Source organism: Somniosus microcephalus, chromosome 16, assembly GCF_052327205.1.
Source record: "Somniosus microcephalus isolate GS21.2 chromosome 16, FLI_Smic_1.0, whole genome shotgun sequence".
Taxonomy (NCBI): domain Eukaryota; kingdom Metazoa; phylum Chordata; class Chondrichthyes; order Squaliformes; family Somniosidae; genus Somniosus; species Somniosus microcephalus.
In genome coordinates this window covers 20610142-20635974 of record NC_141002.1, presented here as the reverse complement: position 1 = coordinate 20635974, position 25833 = coordinate 20610142, and the positions used below count along the sequence as shown (strand labels likewise).

Below are 25833 nucleotides of genomic sequence, written 5' to 3'. Positions count from 1 at the left end.
TATTAAACAAAAATGAAAAGCCCTTCCCACATGAATCCCCAAAAACAATAAACGGGCCCCACAAAAAGCCCAACAAACGACTCACTCGCACAAACTGGGGAGGAGCCACTCCACCTTTATTGAAACCGGGCCTCAACGTCGGCCTAACGCAAAAAAAAAGCCCTCCAAAAGCACAACCATGGGCAAAATAAAGATGGCCACCGCCATATTAAAGGAAAGCTGGCCACACCCTCTACTGAGTGGCCCGCGAGGGCGAGACCTTGGCCAGCATTTTGCCTCCCCTGCCCTGCCTGCTGCTCCTTCGCAAGCTCTGCCCAGTGGCTGCTGCGAGGCTGGGGGAAGGCGCCTGAGGCTCAGATGCCCTTCCGCCAGATGCCGCTGGGGGGCGGCCTACACGGCGTTTGGGCCTCGAGGGGCCGTCTCCTGAGTGGCGCACCTGAGCCTGGCCACCATCAGCTGCAGCCGCTTGCCCTTGACGCCCCAGAGGGGGAATGGCGGCGACGGATGGCGCAATGTGGGCCAGCTGGCGTCTGGGATGCGCTGGCTGGTGCTGTGGCGCGGTGGCACTCGGCCGGGCCCGCACTGCAGGATCCGCAGCAATCAGCCGACGGCCGGCTTGCTGGGATGGTCCAGCGCGGCGCCTGCCCTGGCGATGCCTGCCTGAGACAGCGCGTGTGGCAGCAGTGAGTGGCCCTGTGGTCCTGGTGTGCGCGCGCATCACATCCGCCAGGGTCTTGACGGCATCAGTTAGCATGCGGCCAGTCGCGGCAGTTGCTGCCCCGAACTCGCGCACACTGGTCGCCAGCGACTCGATGGCCTCAGGCATGCGCCCCACCACGCTCATGAGCTCCGTGTGGCGCCGGTCCGAGTCGTCGGCCATCTGATCGAGCTTCCGCACCTCCTCCGAAGTGAAGGTGTCCGGACTGGAGTCGCGACTCTCCCGCTGGGGAGGAGGGGGCCGAACTAGGGGACCCTTGCCGCGTTGGTGACGGCGAGTGTGCCGAGCAGCAGCACTCCCCTCTGATCCTTCCCCCCTTTGGGGGGAAGGCCGCGGGCCACGCGCACGGCTGCTGGGTGGCTGGACGCCACTGGTCCCAGAAGCTGCATTGCCCTGCGACAGTTCCTCCAGGCACTCGTCCAGTGAGGAGGTGTCAAGCATTTCCTCCTCTCCTGCGGGACGTGACTGTTCCCCCGAAGGTCCGGCTTGCTCCTCCTCCTCCTCCTGGTTGGAGGTGCTGTCACTGGCAGCCTCAGGGTCCTGGTCGTCACCAGCTGAAAGCAGGAATGCACAAGAGTAGCTTCAGAGTGAGGAGACGGCGTCAGCGAGGGAGTTAGGACTGGTGGGATTCAGCGCATTGGTGGGACAGTGGCAAAGGAGGTAGCTCGGATGGGCCAGTGCGACGCGAGAGGGCCAAAAGGCGAGGTCCTTACCATTGCCGGGCAGTGGAGGGTCGGATACACCGCACGCTGTGGGGACAATCACACGTGCTCCCATGAGCACACACACGCGCTCCTCCAGCCGAGTGAGCTTCTGCAGCTTGGCGCGGCCACCCCTGGCACGGGCCTGGCGATTAAACGCTACTTTAGCCTGCAAGAGAAAGGACGGGCTGTAAGTGCGCAGTGAAGCCCTGATGTAGTGTGCACTGCCTCCCATGGTGGAATAGCTTGGACAGAGTGAAGCCCTGATGTAGTGTGCACTGCCTCCCATGGTGGAATAGCTTGGACAGAGTGAAGCCCTGATGTAGTGTGCACTGCCTCCCATGGTGGAATAGCTTGGCCAAAGTGTAGAGTGCCGAATGGCCATTTGATGCTCATGACTGTCCCAATGCTGCTGGCTGAGGGCTGGCCAAAAGGACTTTCAGGTCCCTTTGCCCATCATGTCAGGTGTACATGCAAGAATGAGGAGGAGACTGGAAAGGCTACTCACCCTCACAATCCTGGTCAGATCGTTGTATTTCTTACGGCATTGTTTGTGGGTCCTGGGGGCCTCGCCGGTGAACGTCACCCTCTGGGCGATCTGCTTCCAGGCTTTGGTGTAGTCGTGGTGGGTTGGATTCCTCCCACTCTCTGGGAACAAGATCTTGCGCCTCACCTCCAGAGCTGTGACCATTATGTCCAGATCACCCTCTGAGAAGCGCAGGGCACGCTGACGGGCCTTCTCTGGCGTTGCCATGACTCCCTGGGGCTGAGCAGCAGTGTTGAGGCCTCTTTGCAAGGCTGCAGTGTGCAGGGCGTGGCAGCAGACCAATTCGTCCCTTCCCCCTTTAAGAGCTGGTCGGCACCACGGGGTCTGCTGTCAGTGCAAAAATGACCGCACCCGTGCTGCGCCCCGCCTGGGCGCTATCCCTCTGGACCGCCGGCTTAGCGCCTAAAGAGAGTAGTGGAACGCCTCTTTTAGCGCTCCACCACTCTCTTAGGGCGAAGCCACTGAATTCCCGGCAACGGGGCGCTACTTTGGGGCGGGCGCTAACTTCGGGCGGGCGCTAAAGCTAGCGCCCCAAAACTGCCTATACTGAAAATCTAGCCCAATGTGTGGTCATTCTGTCCAGTTCTTTCTTGAGCCGGTCACGCAGGGGTGCTGGAACTCTTCGTGGAGCATGTACCACTGGCTGAGCATCCTCCTTTAGCTGGATCTTGTAAGTGAATGGTAGAACTCCAAATCCTTTGAACACATCCTGGAAATTATTTACTACAGAATCCACCGAGTCATCTGGTCTGCTTATGGCACAGTTTATATGGTAGACTCTCTTGACCAGTTCTAAGTCTTCACAAGCTTTGTCACCTAGTATCGAATCAAGTCTTTCAGCCACAACAGAAAACATGAGATGATGCACTTTGTCTTTGACTGTCACTTTAAGTCTGCATACACCTAAGCTATCTATTTTCTGTCCATTATAGTCCTTCAGTAGTACTGACTTTTTCTGTATTTTGGGCTTTTCTTTCATATTTTTAATGTCACTCATACTGATTAAGTTTGTTTTTGCCCCAGTGTCTAGTTTCAATGTAACTAATGCTCCATTTACCTGCAGTGGGATCATCCATTTGTCCTCGTTTACTGCATTAATTTTATGTTCAGCATTGTCCATATCTGAGGGCTGCACATTTTCTGTATCATTTTTGACATTGTCACATGACACCATTCGTACAAAAAATGTCTCACTTAAATCAGTGTCCTCAATTACATTAACTCGTTGCCCTTTCTTAGTTTTTACTTTTGAAAAGCATTGTTTGGCAAAGTGATTCTTTCCATGACATTTTGTGCACATTTTTCCAAACGCTGGACATTGTTTTAACTGGTGTTTGTAACCACAGCATTTACAATTTAAAATTCCTTCCTCCGATTGCTTTTCACTTCTGTTCTGCCCATGTTTCTTCCCCTTGTAGGACACAGCACCGACAGCAGCACTTACTGCAATCGCATCATCATTGATTTCACTGAAAGTCTTGGCATGCTTTTGAGCTAGCTCGCTAGCTTGGCATATTTTCACAGCAATTTCCAATGTTAGTTCAGTTTCTCTCAACAGACGTTCCCTGACTTTTTTATCATGAATACCAAACACAATCTGGTCACGAATCATGGATGCTTTCAGCTCAGAGAAATTACATGTCTGTGCTTTCAGTTTCAGATCAGTCAAAAAGCTATCAAAAGTCTCATTTTGCTGCTGTGTCCGAGAACGGAAGATGTACCTCTCATAGGTTTCATTCTTTTTGGGAGAACAATGTGTATCAAACTTCTTTAGCACATCGTCTAATTTTTCTCTGTTCTCCTCTGGATTAAATACAAATGTATTAAATACCTCTATTGCCTGTGGGCCTGCAACCATGAGCAGCAACGCTATTTTCCTTGCGTCTGGCTTCGCACCGTACCCGATGGCAGCAATGTAGAGTTCGAATTGTTGTTTAAGAGTCGGCCAATTGTAGTCGACATTTCCTGTGAGTTTCAAACGCTCTGGTGGCTTCAAATTCTCCATGTCGCATTGCACAATATTCAGCAGATCTTACTAATCCTGGTACCATGTTATGTTCATTAAGAACTAGTAATTTTTATTAAGAACAGTTAGCTTTTGCTAGACACTTTATTGAGCACATGTGGACTAGGTACAGTATCTGTAGAGGCCTCCATCTTGACTGCTGCCTTGTGGGTAGCCTAGTGCATCATGGGTAGCCCACTCTTATATACATACAGCACCACCTAGTGTACCATTCCAGAATGACAGGTTACTGATCATTACAACCCCTGTGCTCGCTGACCTACATTGGTTCCCAGTTAAGCAACCTCTCGATTTTAAAATTCTCGTCTTTGTTTTCAAATCCCTCCATGGCCTCCCCCCTCCCTATCTCTGTAATCTCCTCCAGCCCTACAACCCTCTGAAATATTTGCTCTGCTCCAATTCTGGTCTCTTGAGCATCCCCGATTTCTATCGTTCCACCATTTATGCTGGTATTTTCTACTTATGTTGCAAGTTTAGCATTGCAGACAACAATGTGCAGAATTCTTCCTAATGTCGGTGAATTAAGCTCTCAAATAATGTGCGCTGAGACGGAAATTGAGTTACCTTGAACCAATCAGCTCAATGCAGATTCAACTTCCACCTCAACTGAAAGCTGTTTTATTGGTGGCCTGCCTTCAGCTGCCGAGGCCCTAAGCTCTGAAATTCCCTCCCTAAACCTCTCGGCCTCTCTACCTCTCCTCCTTTAAGAGGCTCCTTAAAACCTGCCTCTTTGACCATGCTTATGTGGCTGGTGTCAAATTTTGTTTGATAACGCTTTTAGCATCTTGGGATGTTTCATTAAGTTAAAGGGGTATATAAATGCAAGTTGTTGTTTAGTTTATTTGCTTAGTACACCTATAACCCCAGCTATTGCCGGATCATTTGATAACTGTGATATTATGATAGCTTTTCCGATGTGTAACAAATTAAAAAAGTCTCCCTGCCCCAAATCACGAGTTCAGGAAAACTTGCAGTAAACGGCGGAGGAAACCAGCAGGACGATTCCATCGCCTCTGTTGTGTTGTGCGGACACTGACACAATTGATGTACACCAATGCGCGCAAAGTCTAATTGTATGATACCACAGCACTTTCACAGTCACTTTCATTTGTAAGCCGGAGGAGCGGAGAGTGAACAATACATTCAATCATCAGAACCTCTCGGTTTTGTTTTGCTTTAAAAGTATTACAAACTTTTTGCGCGGTGCATCGTGCCTGCGAGTTTGTATTTATGCTGGTAATTTCTATTTATATGGCAAGTTTAGCATTGCGGACAGCATTGTGCAGAATCCTTCCCAATGTCTGCGAATTAAGATCTCAAATAATGTGCGCCGAGACGGAAATTGAACCAATCAATGCGGATTCAACTTGTGCCTCAACTGAAAGCTTGCTGCGGGGAGCCTGCTGCCCATTGAGAGTTATCCGCCGCACCATTCAACAGCGGCGATGATGATGGCACCACTCCCAGGAGAGGCAGTGAGCAGGAGACCAGACCAGACACTCGCCGCAGCGAGGAGCCCGGGCAAAGGTGCTGGTTAAAATTGCCCGTTAAGTTACGTGCTGGAGACAACCTTAAAAGTTAGACAGACTTTTTAAGAATCAAAAGGATTTACTAGCTGTGCATTGCTACCAACCACTCCCCTCCCCCCCACCATCCCCCCCCAAAAAAAAAAATTCGCTTGGGCAGATTCTAATCGAAATATGACACTTGAATTCAATCAAAGCAACACCCAACGGGGGACTGGTGAAGGCAATGGGACTCTTTCTACTTGGCACAAGGCGGTGCTGGCCAGAATAGCCGTGCTCAGTTGTGTCTTCGTCCTGGCAACTTTGGGCAACTGCATCTTCCTCTGCATTTTGTGGTGAAAGCACAAGAGGAACAGGCTCACCCGCCTCTTCCTCTTCCACCTGTGCACGGCCGATCTGGTAGTCGCCGCCTTCCAGGTGCTGCCCCAGCTTTTGTGGGAGGTTACGGAAAGGTTCATGGCGCCCAACGCTGTCTGCAAAGCTGTCAAGTACCTGCAGATCGTCGGGATGTTTGCTTCTGCCTACCTGCTGGTCGTGATGACCCTCGATCGGTATCAAGCCATCTGCAAGCCCATGATCTCCATCACCAGGGGCTCCTTGCAAAGGTATTTGGCCGTTGGCATTGCCTGGGGCTTGTCCTTGGTCTTCAGCGTCCCTCAGATCTTCGTCTTCTCGATGCAAGAGGTGCAGCCGCAGGTATTGGAGTGCTGGGCGACCTTTGTCAAACCGTGGGGCCGAAAATCATACGTAACTTGGACAACGTTGGTCACCTTTGTGATCCCAGCAGCCGTTCTGATCATCTGCCAGGTCAAAATATGCAGAACTATTTACCTAACTGGGCAAAGGAACAGGCAGGAAAAGATTTCTTGACAAAAATGAGTATGATGGGGGCACGAGTAGGCACTGCCAGGGGGATACCCAGCACCTTGCTGAAGACACTGAAGATGACTTTTTTGGTGGTGGTGGTGTATATTCTATGTTGGGCACCATTCTTCATTGTGCAGCTCTGGTCCGTATGGGACCCAACTGGAGCACCTACCAATGGTGAGTTATATCGCCCCTGTCATGGTTCGGTGAGTTTATTTTTTGAGTAGCCGAGCCCTACAGACCAGGAAGGTTCCAAGTCCATGCTCCGTTAGCTGATCTCTGTTGTGATAGGGGGAACGCCCAGTAGGGTTTCTCGCACCTAATAGCTATCCAGAGAGCACAGCTTGAAGTGTGAATATGCAGGGCAAGGGGTCACAATTGGATTTGCATCGATGCCCCTCCATGGCCAAATAACTAGCAAGCACACTTGGTCTGGCACTGGAAGCTGGCTTGGGTCTGTGTACTACACTATGAAGGTGGACATACAATGGCTAACATTCAAGGAAATAATGCATAATTTGCAACAAACATATATTCCTCTAGGGCATAAAAACCCAAAAGGAAAAGTGATCCAATCATGGCTAACAAAAGAAATTGGGGCAGAAATTCCAATCCCTACGGGTGTGTACGCGCTGTATACTCACCCGTAGGGACAACGGAAATGTCAGTTTCAGGCATGCACGGCGCATGCGCTGGAAACAGCATTTCCGATCTGTCAAGAAAGCTCTTGACAGATCCTCCACCTGCCCGGGAGAAGGGCCTCTGCAGGTGGAGAGTCCTGCTTTTTGGAGACACTCTGCCTGCAGAAAACACTTACAATTCTTGCACCTGGTAAAAGCAGGTGTAAGGCCTGCTTTTACCAGGATAAGAGTTGAAAAAAGTTTTTAAAAAATATTTCCCACTGATTTATCATTTAAAAATACTTTAAAGAAAGGTAAGTTTATTTCTAGCCCCATTAAAAACTTTAATTATTTTTTTCAAAAATTTAAATTTTTGTTTAAAATAGTTAATTTATGTAATTTCAAGTCATTTTAAAAATGTGATGTTTTTTTAAAAATTAATTTGAAGTTTTACTATGTTTTTTCATTGATCTCCATTCATATATTTGACAGGTCTTCCTGTCAAATGTATGAAGGGAGATTCCCTTCTGTGATTGGCTCCCCATGGCCCACGTGATCCCAGGGATGCTGCGAACTACCTGCGCCTCTGGGATACGCGTGCCCTGCGCACCGGCAGTTTGGAGAGGCCCAGCAGCGGAACTCTGCACCTCCCGGGAGCCCTCAGGTAAGGGCGCAGATTTTTCCAGATCGCAGCCCTCCGCCCGTGGGAGGCCTACGATCAGAAAATCTGGGCCATTAAAGCTAGTATTAAGTCAAAGGAGGAAGCTTATAAAGTTGCCAGAAAAAGCAGTCAGCCTGAGGATTGGGATCTTTTTGGAAATCAGCAAAGGGGGACCAAGAAATTGATAAAGAAAGGGAAAATGGAATATGAGCACAAACTAGCGAAAAATATAAAATCGGATTTTAAAAGCTTCTATAGGTATGTGAAAAGGAAAAGACTGGCGAAGGTAAATGTAGGTCCTTTACAGTCAGAGGCAGGAGAATTTGTAACGGGGAATGAGGAAATGGCAGAAAATTAAATAAATACTTTGTCTTCCTCCGTGAAGACAGAAACAAAAAAAAACCCTCCCAGAAATACGAGAAAACCAAGGGTGTGGCGAGAATGAGGAACTTAAAGAAATTATTATTAGTAAAAAAAAAAGTACTAGCAAAATTAATGGGACTAAAAGTCGATAAATCCCAAGGACCAGATGACCTACATCCTAGGGTTTTGAAAGAGGTGGCCATTGGGATAGTGGACGCATTGGTTGTCTTCTTCCAAACTTCTATAGATTCTGGAATGGCTCCTGCAGATTGGGGGATAGCAAATGTAACCCCGCTATTTAAGAAAGGAGGGAGAGAGAAAACGGGGAACTACAGACCTGTTAGCCTCACATCAGTAGTTGGGAAAATGCTGGAATCTATAATAAAGGATGCAATAACTGGGCACTTAGAAACTAATAGTAAGATTGGGCAGAGTCAACATGGATTTATGAAAGGGAAATCCTGTTTAACAGACCTATTGGAGTTCTTTGAGGATGTAACTAGTGGCGTAGACAAAGGGGAACCGATAGATGTGGTGTATTTGGATTTTCAGAAGACCTTCGATAAGGTCCCACACAAGAGGTTGGTGAACAAAATGAGGGCAAAATGGGGGTAATATACTAGCATGGATTGAGAATTGGTTAACAGACAGAAAACAAAGAGTAGGGATAAACGGGTGTTTTTCAGGATGGCAGGCTGTGACTAGTGGGGTACCGCAAGGATTGGTGCTTGAGCCCCAGCTATTCACAATCTATATCAATGATTTGGATGAGGGGACTAAATGTAACATTTAAGGGCATCAAGGGATATGGTGAGAGGGCCGGTGAATGGAGTTGAGGCAGAAGATCAGCCATGATCTCATTGAATGGCGGAGCAGGCTCGAAGGGCCAAATGACCTACTCATGCTCCTATTTCTTATGTTCTTAATTGTCTTGTAGCAAAGACTCAAAAACCTTCAGTAGTAGAGATGAAGTGAAAATATCGATTAGAAATGCTCACCTGTAGCAAATTTGTATTTGTTTGCAAAGTAACACAACTTTGAACACTGATCTGCTTAAAACAAGATAAGATTTAATCAATAAGAGTAAGGGCCAATCCCATGACCCACAATCCCAGCAGGAAGCTGCGCTCACAGGAAGAGTGACGGGTAGGGTTGAAACATTGTAGCCCCAGTTTGATAAAGATGATACCAGAACTGAAAGGCTATAACTATCCGGAAAGATTGAACAGGCTGGGAGTCTTTTCTCTAGAAAAGAGAAGGCTGAGAGGTGACCTGATAGAGGTCTTTAAATTATGAAAGGGTTTGATAGAGTCGATGTAGAGAAGATGTTTCCACTTGTGGGGGAATCCAAAACTAGGGGCCATAAATATAATAGTCACTAATAAATCCAATAAAGAATTCAAGAAAAACTTCTTTACCCAGAGAGTGGTTACAATGTTGAACTTACTCCCACATGGAGTAGTTGAAGTGAATAGCATAGATGCTTTTAAGGGGAAGCTAGATAAGTACGTGAGGGAGAAAGGAATAGAGGGTATGTAGATAGGGTTAGATGAAGAAGGGTGGGAGGAGGCTCGTGTGGCGCATCAACACTGGCATCGACCAGTTGGGCCAAATGGCCTCTTTCTGTGCTGTAAAATCTAAGGACTCGAGTGCCCTTCACACCTGTTTCCGAACTTGGACATCAGTTTGTCGATGCACCAAGCTAACTCCACCCTAGCTACATCAACTTTATCCCACTACAGGACCTTTGACTTTAACTTTGGACTCCCTCCTATTATCTCCTCTCCATTCCTCATTTATTACCAGGACATATCTATCCTAATCTTGCTTTGTAACCAGGCCTATGTAACTTGAGTTTCCCTGTGTCCATTCGCATGTGCCTTTTGGCTGCCACTCTGGATCTAAGCCCATCATTTCTATTTCCCCTTTTTTTCTTCTTTTCTCTCTACCCCTCCTAGGTCCCTCTCTCCTGTCACCATGGCTCCTTTCATTTCTCCCCTCTTAGGTTCTCTGCCTTCCCAAATCTCTACTCCAACCCTTCAGACCTTCCTACTCTCCTGTCGCTGTCTCCTCTTAGATAAGCCTATAGCTTTCCCTCTGTGCTTCTCTTGGCATCCTCCGAAGGGCCCGTTGAGGCACTCGTCGCTGCCTCTTTACGAGCAGCAACCCTAACTGCCCCATTCTACTCTCTCGGACCTTCCAGCCCAGCGCGTCCTCTGGTGGCTAACCTTGTCAATCTACTCCCATGGCACCCATCCCTCCCAATGCTGACTCTGGACTCTGCCAGCGGATCTGCTATCACCGCCTCTCTCCGCATCTTCCTACAGAATCTCTATTCATTTGTGAACAAGGCCCTTGCCATCCATAAACTTATAGTGGATGATTGCATTGACATCATGGCCTTGACAGAAACCTAGCTGATGGGTGATGACGCTTTCCCCCTTAATGAAGCTTCCCCTCCTGGCTATACCTTCTACCACTTGCCCCGCCCAGACCATTGCAGTAGCGGTGTGGCTCTTATCAGCAAATCACACCTTGGTCTGCCCCCTACTCCTCTGGCACCTTCTCCTCAGTTGAGCATCTCACCTTGTTCGACCCTGTAAGGGGTTTTCGATCAACCAGGTCTCTCTCTCTCTCTCGCTCTAGAGGCCTCTCTCTCTTGCACAGTAATTCACCGAGTGGTTCGACCCACTCACCCCTTAGGTTCTATACACTGGACTTTGAGGCAGGAACTACAATGCAGAGAATACTCTATAGACCAAGTTTAATGAAACGAAATGAAATTTTATTGCATAGAGGAAAAATTGAATGTAAGCCAATAAGGTACATGGGAGGGAAAAACAAATCATAACACAGTACTAACCAACATATCTACAGGCATATTACGCTTTACAAGGTTCATTATGAAATAGGGAAGCACACGGAACATCAAGGAACAACAACTCATCATTACTTATCCCCTAAAATGCCCACCCCCTAAACCTAGCTAGATTAGATTATGAGGGGCCAGAAACATGGTCACCAATCCCAGTTAGAAACATGGGCCTAGAAATTGAGTTTGCGCTGCGCCAGGGCTTTAGCGCTGGAAGTTAGCGCCGGCGCTAAGTCGCTTTGCGCGCGCCAAAAATTCAGTAGCGCCGCGCCCAAACGGCTGCCGGCGCTACTGAAGGGTTTTAGCGCCTGAAAACTGGCGCAACGCGCCGCATTGCGGCGCTATTCCGGCGCTGCGGCGCCCGCTGCGGTGCAGCAGGCTCGGGAAGTGCAGGCCTCCTCCTTCCGTTAAGGAGGAGCTGCCTGCACCCGGCCGCGGCCCGCGCAAATCTCCTCAAAAATGAGCCCGGCACCTCGGACAAGTGCCGGGCTTGCATCTGTTCCGGGGGGGCGGGGGGGGGGGAGAAGTCCGGGGAGGGAGCTGCGGGCAGGCGGCCGGCGGGAAAGCGCCGGCGCAGACTCCGGCAGCACTCGTTTGCCGGAGTCTTAGTTGCGGCTGCCACTGGCGAGGCGGCCGCAACTGAATTTTGGCTTGGGGCCGGGTTACCACGGCAACCGGGACGCTGCGCACACCGATGACGTCATCGGTGCCGGCGCAGCGCTACCAGTCTACCGCCGCGGAAGGGCCCCAGGCAATTTAGGAACCGGCGCCAATTGCAGCGCTAGGCCCTCTAGCGCCGCAAAATCGGTGCTAAGGGCACTGAATTTCTAGGCCATAGAGGTTTTGAAGTCTGCGTTTTGGTCCTCTCAAGCTTCCTGTCTCCACGTGGTCATTGAGCTGTAGGCGCAGCGGGCTGCCCAGGCTAATGGCGTCTCGGCCACCTTAATTCAGCAGGACTCGCCGTCCATCGTTTCACCCACCGGCTGTCTTCTCGGTGCTCCTGCTTACAACGATGGTGGTCACAGTCTCGATTTTTCCATGCTCCTGCACACGACGCGGGTGGCTACCCGTTCCGTAAGGCGTTTCGTCTCCTCTTCTTCTCGTCTCGTCAACGGCCCGGGGTTTTTGTCGATGATCTCCCGATAACTACCCCGGGTCTCGTTTTCTTCTTCTGAGTCCGAAAAGGCCTTCTTCGGACCCCCGAGCAATCTCTCGAAACGACTGGCTCTTCACAAAGTGACCAAGTTAAAGCTGCCCAACAAGCTCCAAAAGCTACCGAAAAAGCTACCAATGGCTACCCCGGGACTCCAGTTATACTTTTCCATGGAGGCCCTTATCTCCCACCAAATCAAGGTTAGTCTTTGTTTAACTTTTGGCGGGCTTGTAGCACAGCGGGGTAGTCTTTGTTTTTAAAGTATCTTCGGGATGGCCGGTAACTGCCATCTCTGGTCTGGAATGACCACGTATTGTCTTTAATGTCCCTCTTCGAACTTGAATCTGTTCCCCTTTGTCTGGGTAAACATTTAGATGGCCTTTATCTACAGGCCGATCTGATCGGATCTGCATCCAATCTATATGTATGGGGCTCTGTCTGGTTTCGTTTTCCCTGAAACTGCCATCCAGAACCTACTGTGGGCTGAATCCACAAAAGCTGTCTGGGGACTGCAGGAACCATTTTAAAATGTCCCAAAAGCTGGTCACGGGGTCTGGTGGCCATTTTATGTGTCCCTTTTTCTGGGCTTCTTTTAAAACAGTCTTTAAAATTAAGGCCTTTTCTGCCAATGGACCCTTATAGGACAATGTCCAATTTTGCGAATTCTACAACCCCTCTTGCCTCTCAATTTAAAATCTTGGTTCTCTACTGCCCACCCACTAAAGTATCACGCAAATTTTCTCACCGAGATATCTTTGCTGCTTTCCTCCCTCAGCCTCTGCACCGAGCAACTTCTTCTTATCCTCGATGATTTCAACCTCCATCTCATCATGCTGTCTCTCCTCCGAGTTCACTGCCCTCCTACCCTACCTAATCTCTCCCTCCATATAAACTCCCCTACCCATATTCAAGGCCACCCCCTTGACCTTGCCATCTCACGTGGCCTCTCTACTCCCATCGTGTCAATCACAGATAAGGACATCTCTGATCACTTCCTCCTATCACTCTTCACCCACAAAGCCCTTCCCCCTCCCAACCCCAATTCCTTCTGTGTCCGCCCCTGGAAAAAACCGTGCCTCACGTACAGCTGCATCTTCAAATTCCCAACTGCCCAGCCTTTGGCCCTCCATTCACCATGACATTTCTGCAGCTACCTATCTGCTCAATCACACCCTCACCTCCACCTTTGATGCCCTTGTCCCCATTAAAACCATTACTCTTTCTCACCCTGGTCATTCCCCCTGGTATGGCCCTCATCTCCGCTCCTTTAAATCCAAGGGATGCAGATTTGAATGTTTATTGTGAAAACTGGTTTCGCCTTTCATCGCCAGATCTGGCTGGACCACATTAAGCTCTATCGGGTCCTGCTCTTGTCTGTCAAAACTGCTCACTATTATAGGATCATTCTGGAATGCAAAAATAACCCTCAGCTTCGCTTCTCCATTACAAGCCCTCTTAAACCCCTCTCCCCTGCCTCCTCCATGCATATCTCCAACAAGTGCGAGGAACTCATGGACTTCTTTGTCACTAAGATTATGTCCATCCATTCAACTGCCTCTGCTGATTCCCTTCCTTCCCCTAACCCACCAAGCCAAACCTCTCGCCATGCTCCCCCTGCCCTAGCCCTGAACTCACATCTATCTCCAGCTTCTCTCCCATCTCCCCTCATGCCCTCTCCAAGCTCATCTTCTCCATGTCCTTTTAGCTAAGATCCCCCATCCCCAGAACCATTCTGGTAAATCTCCTCTGCACCCTCTCAAGTGCCTTCACATCCTTCCTAAAGTGTGGTGACCAGAACTGGACGCCATACTCCAGTTGTGGCCTAACCAGTGCTTTATAAAGGTTTAGCATAAATTCTCTACTTTTGTACTCAATACCTCTATTTATGAAGCCCAAGCTCCCATATGCTTTGCTAACCACTCTTTCAATCTGTCCTGCCACCTTCAAGGACCTATGCACATTAACTCCCAGGTCCCTCTGTCCCTGCACACTCTTTAAAACTGTGCCATTAAGTGTATATTGCCTCTCCCTGTTCCTTCTGCCAAAATGCATCACCTCACACTTCTCTGTATTAAATTACATTTGCCGCTTGTCTGCCCATTCTGCTAGCCTTTCTATGTCCTGTTGCCGTCGATTGGCATCATCCTCACTGTTTGCCACATCAAAAAAAAGCAGTGGCCCCAGCACTGATCCTTGGAGAACACCACTGTCTACCATCCACCAGCCTGAAAAACAGCCATTTACCACAACTCAAAGGTTGTAATCTCTGGATTACTCCCGGTGCCATGTGCTAGTGAGGAATAGGAGGATAGAGCAGATGAATGCGTGGCTAAAGAGTTGGTGTAGGAGGGAGGGCTTTAGTTTCCTGGATCACTGGGTCTGCTTCTGGGGAAGGTGGGACCTGTACAAGTCAGACGGGTTGCACCTGAACCGGAATGGGACCAATATCCTTGCGGGGAGGTTTGCTAGTGCTGTTGGGAGGGGTTTAAACTAACTTGGCAGGGGGATAGGATACGGAGTGGAGCTATAGTAGAGGGTGATGCACAGCCAAATATAGAGGAAAAAACAAGTCAGCCTGGAAGGCAGAGCCAATATGTAATGGCACAAGGGAGCATGGCAAGGCTGGATGGCATTTATTTTAATGTAAGGAGTCTTGCAAGTAAGGCAGATGAATTGAAGGTGTTGATGAACACATGGGAGTATGATATTGTTGCTATCACAGAGGCATGGTTGAGGGAGGGGCAGGACTGGCAGCTCAATATTCCGGGGTATAGAATCTTCAGGCGAGACGGTGGCATAGTGGTTAGCACTGTTGCCTCACAGCGCCAGGGACCCGGGTTCGAATCCGGCCTCGGGTGACTGTCTGTGTGGAGTTTGCACATTCTCCCCGTGTTTGCGTGGGTTTCCTCCGGGTGCTCCGGTTTCCTCCCACAGTCCAAAGATGTGCGGGTTAGGTTGATTGGCTGTGATAAATTGACCCTTAGTGTTAGGGGGATTAAATACGTGGGGTTACAGGGATCGGGTGGGATATGTGTCGGTGCAGGCTCGATGGGCCGAAATGGCCTCTATCTGCACTGTGGGGTTTCTGTGTGATTCTGTGTGTGTGAGACCGAGGGGGGTGTAAAAGAGGAGGGGGTGTCGCAATATTAATCAAGGAGTCAATTACTGCTGTAAGGAGGGATGATATCTTAGCAGGTTCCTCTAATGAGGCCATATGGGTAGAACTTAAAAACAAAAAGGGGGCCAGCACTTTGCTGGGAGCCCCCAAACAGTCAGGGGGAGATAGAGGAATAGATATAGAGTCATAGAGTCATAGAGTCATAGAGTTTTACAGCACAGAAAGAGGCCCTTCGGCCCATCGTGTCTGCGCCGCCCATCCATCCCTGTCCAGTCTAATCCCATTTTCCAGCATTTGGTCCATAGCCTTGTATGCAATGGCATTTCAAGTGCTCATCCAAATGCTTCTTGAATGTTGTGAGGGTTCCTGCCTCTACCACCCTTTCAGGCATTGAGTTCCACATTCCAACCACCCTCTGGGTGAAAAAGTTCCTCCTCAAATCCCCTCTAAATCTCCTGCCCCTTACCCTGAATCTATGCCCCCTTGTTATTGACCCCCCTACTAAGGGGAAAAGTTCCTCTTTGTCTACCCTATCTATGCCCCTCATCATTTTGTACACCTCAATCAGGTCCCCCCTCAGCCTTCTTTGCTCCAAGGAAAACAACCCCAGCCTGTCCAGCCTCTCTTCATAGCTGAGGCGCTCCATCCCAGGTAACATCCTGGTGAATCTTCTCTGCACCCTCTCCAAAGCAATCACATCCTTCCTATAGTGAGGCAACCAGAACTGCACACAGTACTCCAGCTGTGGCCTCACCAGCGTTTTGTACAGTTCCATCATAACCTCCCTGCTCTTATATTCTATGCCTCGGCTAATGAAGGCAAGTATCCCATATGCCTTTTTAACCACCTTATCTACCTGTTCCGCTGCCTTCAGGGATCTATGTACATGTACACCAAGGTCCCTCTGACCCTCTGTACTTCCTAGGGTCCTACCACTCATTGTGTATTCCCTTGCCTTATTTGTCCGTCCAAAATGCATCACCTCGCACTTTTCAGGGTTAAATTCCATTTGCCACTTTTCCGCCCATCTGACCAACCCGTTTATATCGTCCTGTAGCCTGAGGCTTTCCTCCTCACAATTTACCACCCCACCAATTTTCGTGTCATCTGCGAACTTACTGATCATACCTTTTACATTCTCATCCAAATCATTTATGTAGATCACAAACAACAAGGGACCCAGCACCGATCCCTGAGGTACCCCACTGGACACAGGCTTCCAGTCACAAAAGCAACCTTCGACCATCACCCTCTGCCTCCTGCCACTCAGCCAGTTTAGGATCCAACGCGCCAAGGCACCCTGGATCCCATGGGCTCTTACCTTCTTGACCAGTCTCCTATGCGGGACTTTGTCAAAAGCTTTACTGAAGTCCATGTAAACCACATCCACAGCATTTCCCTCATCCACCCCCCTAGTCACCCCCTCGAAAAATTCAATCAGATTTGTCAGACATGATTTACCCTTGACAAAGCCATGCTGACTATCCCCGATTAATCCTTGCCTCTCCAAGTGGAGACTAATTTTGTCCCTCAGAATTTTTTCCAATAATTTCCCTACCACAGATGTTAGGCTCACTGGCCTGTAATTCCCTGGTTTATCCCTGCTACCCTTCTTGAATAATGGTACTACGTTAGCTGTTCTCCAGTCCTCTGGTACATCCCCTGTGGCCAGAGAGGTTCTGAAAATTTGTGTCAGAGCCCCTGCAATCTCCTCCTTTGCCTCCCACAGCAGCCTGGGATACATCTCGTCTGGGCCTGGGGATTTATCCACTTTTTGGCCTGCTAAAACTGCTAGCACCTCCTCCCTCTCGATGCTAATATGTTCAAGTATGTAGGCAAATCTCAGAGAAGTGTAGAAATAATAGGGTAATAATAGTAGGGGATTTCAACTTCCCCAATATTAACTGGGATAGTCAGAGTGCAAAAGGCTTAGAGGGTGTGGAATTCTTAAAGTGCATCCAGGAGAGCTTTTTGAGCCAGCATGTAGAAAGTCCTACAAGAGAGGGGGCGGTACTGGGCCTAATTCTAGGGAATGTAGCCGGGCAAGTGGTAGAAGTGTCAGTAGGATAGCATTTTGGTGACAGTGACCGTAATTCGGTGAGATTTAAGGTAGTCATGAAAAAGGACAAAGATGGACCGGAAATAAAGGTTCTAAATTGGGGGAAGGCTGATTTTTAATATGATAAGACAGGATCTGGCCAAAGTGGATTGGGATAAGCTACTTGTAAGAAAATCCACATCAGAGCAGTGGGAATCTTTCAGAAAGGAAATAGAGAGAGGGTGGGACCAACAAGCCCAGGGAACCTTGGATGTCAAGGGATATACAAGAATGGATTAGGAAAAAAAGGAGGCCTTTGGCAGATACAAAGGACTAAAAACAGTGGAAGCCCTAGAGGAGTATAGAAAGTGCAGGGAGGTGCTTACAAAAGAAATTAGGAGAGCAAAGAGGGGGCATAAAAAAACACTGGCGGGCAAAATAAAGGAAAATCCCAAGGTGTTTTATAAGTATATTAAGGGCAAGAGGATAACCAGGGAAAGAGTAGGGCTCATTAGGGACCAAAGTGGCAATCTGTGTGTAGAGCCGGAAGATGTGGGAGAGGTTTTAAATGAATATTTTGCACCTGTGTTCACTATGGAGAAGGATGATGTAAGCATAGAAATCAGGCAGGGGATTGTGATATACTTGAACAAATTAGTATTGACAGGGAGGAGATACTAGTGGTTTTAGTGGGTTTAAAAGTGGATAAATCCCCGGGCCTAGACAAGATGGCCTAGAAATTGAGTTGGCGCCGCGCCAGGGCTTTAGCGCCGGAAATTTAGCGCCGGCGCTAAGTCCCCCTGCGCGCGCCAAAAATTCAGTAGCGCCGCGCCCAGACGGCTGCCGGCGCTACTGGCGGGCGTGAGCGCCTCCCAATGGGCGCTGACTGCCACATTGCGGCGCTAATCCGGCGCTGCGGGACCCGATGCGGTGCGGCAGGCTGGGGAAGTGCAGGCCTCCTCCTTCAGTTAAGGAGGAGCTGCCTGCACCCACCCGCTGTCCGTTCAAATATTGAAAAAAATGAGCCCGGCACCTCGGACAAGTGCCGGGCTTGCAGGCCAGACGCATCTGTTCCGCGGGGGGGGGGTGGAGGAGCCCGGGGAGGGAGGTGCGGGCAGGCGGCCGGCGGGAAAGCGGCCGGCCGCCGCGCGACCTTAATGCGCCGGCGCTAACTCGGGGAAGACTCGGTTGAAAAAATCTTAGTTGCGGCTGCCACGGGCGAGGCGGCCGCAACTCAATTTCGGCGCTGGGGCCCGTCACCACGGCAACCGGGACGCTGCGCACACCGATGACGTCATCGGTGCCGGCGCAGCGCAACCGGTCTACCGCCGATTCTAGGGCCCCAGGGAATTTCTAAACTGGCCATAACTCCAGCGCTAGGCCCTCTAGCGCCTCAAATGCGGCGCTAAGGCTACTCAATTTCTAGGCCGATGTATCCCGGGCTGCTGTGTGAGGCAAGGGAGGAGATTGCAGGAGCTCTGACACAAATTTTCAGATCCTCTCTGGCCACAGGGGAGGTGCCAGAGGACTGGAGGACAGCTAACATGGTACCATTATGCAAGAAGGATAATAGGGATAAACCAGGGAATTACAGGCCAGTGAGCCTAACATCAGTGGTAGGGAAATTATTGGAAAAAATTCTGAGGGACAGAATTAGTCTCCACTTGGATTAATCAAGGATAGTCAACATGGCTTTGTCAGGGGGAGATCATGCCTAACCAATTTGATTGCATTTTTGGAGCGGGTGACTAGGTGCGTGGATGAGGGTAGTGCAGTTGATGTAGTCTACATTGACCTCAGTAAGGCTTTTGACAAAGTCCCGCATGGGAGACTGGTCCAGAAGGTAAGAGCCCATGGGGTCCAGGGCAATTTGGCACATTGGATCCAAAATTGGCTTAGTGGCAGGAGGCAGAGGGTGATGGTTGAAGGTTGTCTTTGTGACTGAAAGCCTGTGTCCAGTGGTGTACCGCAGGGATCGGTGCTGGGTCCTTTGCTGTTTGTAGTGTACATTAATGATTTAGATATGAATGTAGGGGGTATGATCAGTAAGTTCGCAGATGACATGAAAATTGGTGGAGTGGTAAATAGCGAGGAGGGAAGCCTCAGGCTACAGGACAATATAGACGGGATGGTCAGATGGGCAGAACAGTGGCAAATGGAATTTAACCCTGAAAAGTGTGAGGTGATGCATTTTGTGAGGACTAACAAGGCAAGGGAATACACAATGAATGGTCAGACCCTAGGAAGGACAGAGGATCAGTGGGACCTTGGTGTGCATGTACATATATCCCTGAAGGCAGCAGAACAGGTAGATAAGGTGGTTAAAAAGGCGGGATACTTGCCTTCATTAGCCGAGGCATAGAATATAAGAGCAGGGAGGTTATAATGGAGCTGTACAAAACGCTAGTTAGGCCACAGCTGGAATACCATGTGCAGTTCTGGTCGCCACACTATAGGAAGGATGTGATTGCATTGGAGAGGGTGCAGAGGAGATTCACCAGGATGTTACCTGGGCTGGAGCACTTCAGCTATGAAGAGAGACTGGACAGGCTGGGGTTGTTTTCCTTAGAACAGAGAAGGCTGAGGGGGGGACCTGATTGAGGTGTACAAAATTATGAGGGGCATAGATAGGGTAGATAGAAAGGAACTTTTCCCCTTAGGAGAGGGGTCAATAACCAGGGGGCATAGTTTCAAGGTAAGGGGCAGGAGGTTTAGAGGGGATTTGAGGAAAAACTGTTTCACTCAGAGGGTGGTTGGAATCTGGAACTTACTGCCTGAAAGGGTGGTAGAGGCAGGAAAACTTCAACAACATTGAAGAAGCATTTAGATGAGCACTTGAAATGCCATAGCATACAAGGCTACGGACCAAGTGCTGGAAAATGGGATTAGGATAGGGCTTGATGGCCTGCGTGGTCACGATGGGCCGAGGGGCCTCTTTCTGTGCTGTATAACTCTATGGGCTAGATTTTCAGTATAGGCAGTTTTGGGGCGCTAACTTTAGCGCCCGCCCGAAGTTAGCGCCCGCCCCAAAGTAGCGCCCCGTTGCCGGGAATTCAGTGGCTTTGCCCTAAGAGGTTGGTGGAGCGCTAAAAGAGGCGTTCCACTACTCTCTTTAGGCGCTAAGCCGGCGGTCCAGAGGGATAGCGCCCAGGCGGGGCGCAGCACGGGTGCGGTCATTTTTGCACTGACAGCAGACCCCGTGGTGCCGACCAGCTCTTAAAGGGGGAAGGGACGAATTGGTCTGCTGCCACGCCCTGCACACTGCAGCCTTGCAAAGAGGCCTCAACACTACTGCTCAGCCCCAGGGAGTCATGGCAACGCCAGAGAAGGCCCGTCAGCGTGCCCTGCGCTTCTCAGAGGGTGATCTGGACATAATGGTCACAGCTCTGGAGGTGAGGCGCAAGATCTTGTTTCCAGAGAGTGGGAGGAATCCAACCCACCACGACTACACCAAAGCCTGGAAGCAGATCGCCCAGAGGGTGACGTTCACCGGCGAGGCCCCCAGGACCCACAAACAATGCCGTAAGAAATACAACGATCTGACCAGGATTGTGAGGGTGAGTAGCCTTTCCAGTCTCCTCCTCATTCTTGCATGTACACCTGACATGATGGGCAAAGGGACCTGAAAGTCCTATTGGCCAGCCCTCAGCCAGCAGCATTGGGACAGTCATGAGCATCAAATGGCCATTCGGCACTCTACACTTTGGCCAAGCTATTCCACCATGGGAGGCAGTGGACAGTACATCAGGGCTTCACTCTGTCCAAGCTATTCCACCATGGGAGGCAGTGCACACTACATCAGGGCTTCACTCTGTCCAAGCTATTCCACCATGGGAGGCAGTGCACACTACATCAGGGCTTCACTCTGTCCAAGCTATTCCACCATGGGAGGCAGTGCACACTACATCAGGGCTTCACTGCGCACTTACAGCCCGTCCTTTCTCTTGCAGGCTAAAGTAGCGTTTAATCGCCAGGCCCGTGCCAGGGGTGGCCGCGCCAAGCTGCAGAAGCTCACTCGGCTGGAGGAGCGCGTGTGTGTGCTCATGGGAGCCCGTGTGATTGTCCCCACAGCGTGCGGTGTATCCGACCCTCCACTGCCCGGCAATGGTAAGGACCTCGCCTTTTGGCCCTCTCGCGTCGCACTGGCCCATCCAAGCTACCTCCTTTGCCACTGTCCCACCAATGCGCTGAATCCCACCAGTCCTAACTCCCTCGCTGACGCCGTCTCCTCACTCTGAAGCTACTCTTGTGCATTCCTGCTTTCAGCTGGTGACGACCAGGACCCTGAGGCTGCCAGTGACAGCACCTCCGACCAGGAGGAGGAGGAGGAGCAAGCCGGACCTTCGGGGGAACAGTCACGTCCCGCAGGAGAGGAGGAAATGCTTGACACCTCCTCACTGGACGAGTGCCTGGAGGAACTGTCGCAGGGCAATGCAGCTTCTGGGACCAGTGGCGTCCAGCCACCCAGCAGCCGTGCGCGTGGCCCGCGGCCTTCCCCCCAAAGGGGGGAAGGATCAGAGGGGAGTGCTGCTGCTCGGCACACTCGCCGTCACCAACGCGGCAAGGGTCCCCTAGTTCGGCCCCCTCCTCCCCAGCGGGAGAGTCGCGACTCCAGTCCGGACACCTTCACTTCGGAGGAGGTGCGGAAGCTCGATCAGATGGCCGACGACTCGGACCGGCGCCACACGGAGCTCATGAGCGTGGTGGGGCGCATGCCTGAGGCCATCGAGTCGCTGGCGACCAGTGTGCGCGAGTTCGGGGCAGCAACTGCCGCGACTGGCCGCATGCTAACTGATGCCGTCAAGACCCTGGCGGATGTGATGCGCGCGCACACCAGGACCACAGGGCCACTCACTGCTGCCACACGCGCTGTCTCAGGCAGGCATCGCCAGGGCAGGCGCCGCGCTGGACCATCCCAGCAAGCCGGCCGACGGCTGATTGCTGCGGATCCTGCAGTGCGGGCCCGGCCGAGTGCCACCGCGCCACAGCACCAGCCAGCGCATCCCAGACGCCAGCTGGCCCACATTGCGCCATCCGTCACCGCCATACCCCCTCTGGGGCGTCGACGGCAAGCGGCTGCAGCTGATGGTGGCCAGGCTCAGGTGCGCCACTCAGCAGACGGCCCCTCGAGGCCCAAACGCCGTGTAGGCCGCCCCCCAGCGGCATCTGGCGGAAGGGCATCTGAGCCTCAGGCGCCTTCCCCCAGCCTCGCAGCAGCCACTGGGCAGAGCTTGCGAAGGAGCAGCAGGCAGGGCAGGGGAGGCAAAATGCTGGCCAAGGTCTCGCCCTCGCGGGCCACTCAGTAGAGGGTGTGGCCAGCTTTCCTTTAATATGGCGGTGGCCATCTTTATTTTGCCCATGGTTGTGCTTTTGGAGGGCTTTTTTTTTGCGTTAGGCCGACGTTGAGGCCCGGTTTCAATAAAGGTGGAGTGGCTCCTCCCCAGTTTGTGCGAGTGAGTCGTTTGTTGGGCTTTTTGTGGGGCCCGTTTATTGTTTTTGGGGATTCATGTGGGAAGGGCTTTTCATTTTTGTGCAATAAAAAATTATCTTTATTCATGCAGTCTCCATGGTTGTTCTTCTTAGTGTTTGTTGGCTTCGCCGGCTGAGGGCTTGCGGAGCGGCTGCATTCATCTTCCCTCATGGCCCCTGGCCATTCCCTGACAGGGGGCTTAGAAGTACCGTGTAATAAGGTGGCGTCGTGCGGCCCTTGGCCCTGGTCGCTCCCTCCTGGGAACGTACTCCTGCTCCTCCTCCTCCTCCTCATGCTCCTCCTGCTCCTCCTCCTGAGGTGCTGGTCCAACGTCAGGTGGCAGTGCCTGAGTCCTGCGGATAGCCAGGTTGTGTAGCATGCAGCAAACCACCACAAATTGGGAGACCCGGTCCGGCGAATACTGGAGAGCTCCTCCGGAGCGATCAAGGCAGCGGAACCGCTGCTTGAGGACCCCAATAGTTAGCTCGATGATGTTGCGGGTGGTTTGATGGCTCTCGTTGTAGGCCTCTTCAGCAGCGGTTCTGGGCGCGCGAAGCGGGGTCATGAGCCAGGTGCACAAAGGATAGCCTTTGTCCCCGATGAGCCATCCTCTTGGGGGAGGCTGTGCCTGGAACATGTCATGCACAGTACTCTGCCGCAGGATAAAGGCATCGTGGCTGCTGCCTGGGAAGCTGGCATTGACTGCCATGATGCGCTGCTTGTGGTCACATACCAGCTGCACATTCAGAGAATGGTAGCCCTTCCTGTTGCGATACTGCTCGCCATGCTCCAGAGGGGCCCGCAAAGCCACATGCGTACAGTCAATGGCGCCCTGCACCAAGGGGAATTCCCCGAGTCTGGCAAATCCCAATGCGCGCTGATGCTGGCTCTCGAGGGCCATGGGGAAGGAGATGAATTGGCTTCTCCTTCTGAACAGTGCTTCGGTCACGTGGCGGATGCAGCGATGCGCGCCGTACTGGGAGATGTTTGCTATGTCCCCAGCAGCGTATTGGAAGGAGCCGGTGGCATAGAAGTTCAATGCCACCGTCACCTTCACTTCCACCGACAGAGACGTCCTGCACCTGAGCTTTGGCCGCAGATCTCGGCGAAGCAGGTGGCAGATCTCTGCAATCACCTCCTTTCGGAATCGGAGCCTTCTAACACATCGCGCGGCACTCATGTTTAGGTAGGAGCGCTGCTGGCGGTATAGCCTGACTGGGTAAGGCCTACGTGGCCGACGCCTGTAGCCCCCTCTGCCTCTAGCCAGGGCTGCCCCTCTGACAATGCGTCTGCGAGCCCTACGGATATGGCGCTGCAGCTGCGCGTTGGCACCCCATGCAGCCCCCATCAAATCCTGGCAAACAGTCTAATTTCCAAATGGCCACTTGCAGCGCTATTGCCTGAGTCCAAAAATACCTGGCTCTTGCTGCTTGAAACCAGTTAGCTATCCTCCTTGTTGTGTCTCCAGAAATGCGTTGCACAAGACTGTTTTCTGAAAAAAGGATGGCCTTTATACTGGAGAGGACGTTCCCTTTAATTAGCGCCCCCCGGGGCCCGCGCTGGTTGTGTTGCGTTCCTTTTTCCAAACGCTCCGGCCGCCCGCCGCACAATGGGGCGGTCCGACTGAAGTTTGCAATCGGGGCGGCCAAAGGGCGTTGCACGAGGATGTGACGTCATTTTCTGCGCGCGCATCCGGGCGGGCGCTAAACTTTGCGCCGGCGCTAATGGGCAACTTAATTTGGGGCGGAGCGCAAACTGCGCTGCGCCCGGGCGCTACACGCATAGCGCCCGGAAATCACTTCTCTTAAGGCGCTAACTGCTGGCGCAAGCTACTGAAAATCTAGGCCTATGTCTCTATAGGGGAGAAATTTGGTTGGTAGCGCCAGCGATTAGCGCCTAAAGAGCCCGAGATTTGGGGCGTTACCCAATTTTCGGGCGGGCGCAGTGAACCCAGCGCCTCCTGCCATATTGAGTAGCTTTTTAGCGCCGGCACTAACTCTTTGCGCCCGCTCGCGGGCGCAGGCAGATCATGACGTCATTTCAGTGTGCAACGCCTTTTTGGAGCCCCCGAACCAGAAATTCAGTGGCGCCCCCCTCCGTTCCACCTGGCGCTATTAGTGACAGTTGGATGGAACGTTACCAGGTCCTTCTCGGACTCGGGGGGCGCTCTTTAAAGGGGACAGCACTAGTATAAAAGCGGCAGCCATTTGGCCTGGCCATCCTGCTCGCTGCTGGAGAGAGTTGCAGACCTTCAGTTGGAGAGCGTTCTTCTCATTGAGCCAGCGGAGCCTTGGGACCTTCAGCCCTGTCCAGAACAGTTTGATCGTGAGAGATTACTGCGTCTTACTCGTCTGACATAATAATGGGAGCTGCTTTGGAGGGGAACGTCCTCCTGGCTGAACAACTGGCAAGGGCACAGAGACGGAGGGAGAGAGGGCCGGGATTGGCTAGAAGGAGGAGGGGCAATGGGCATCGCCAAATCCGACCATACGCTGCCAGGATTTTCAGGCAGCAGGTCTCCTACCTTACCATGTCGGAGGAGCAGTGTCTGCGAAGGCTCAGATTCGGTAAGGATGTTGTGACTGAGCTGTGCCAGCTGCTTGCTGAAGATCTGCAGCCGCGGCTACGGTGCAGGACCTCTCTGTCGGTGGCCGTCAAAGTCACTGTTGCCCTCAACTTTTTCGCCAGCAGCTCGTTTCAGGCAGCAACTGGGGACATAGCAAATATTTCACAATTTGCGGTGCATTGCTGCATCCGGCAAGTGACAGCTGCCCTCTATAGGAGGCGTGAATTAATCACCTTCCCTGTGACCCTGGAGAAGCAGGGGGAACGCGCGCAGGGCTTCGCGGCTATTGCGGACTTCCCCATGGTGCAGGGGGCCATTGATTGCACACACGTGGCTTTGTGGGCGCCATTACAGAATCCTGAGGAGTTCTGCAAACGCAAGGGGTTTCACTCCCTCAATGTGCAGCTGGTCTGTGATCACAGGCAGATGATCATGGCGGTCAACGCACAATTCCCGGGCAGCAGCCACGACGCGTTCATCCTGCGGCAGACCTCAGTGGCTGACCTTTTTGAGGCCCCGGCTCACCCACGAGGCTGGCTTCTTGGCGACAAGGGCTATCCTCTCTGCCCATGGCTCATGACCCCGCT

At 51.5% G+C, this 25833-nt stretch overlaps 1 pseudogene; it reads left to right on the top strand.

Annotated features, from left to right (window-relative positions):
• Positions 1 to 5692: 5692 nt before the first annotated feature.
• Positions 5693 to 25833, top strand: part of LOC147106008 (vasopressin V2 receptor-like) — a 39952-nt pseudogene continuing 19811 nt past the window's right edge.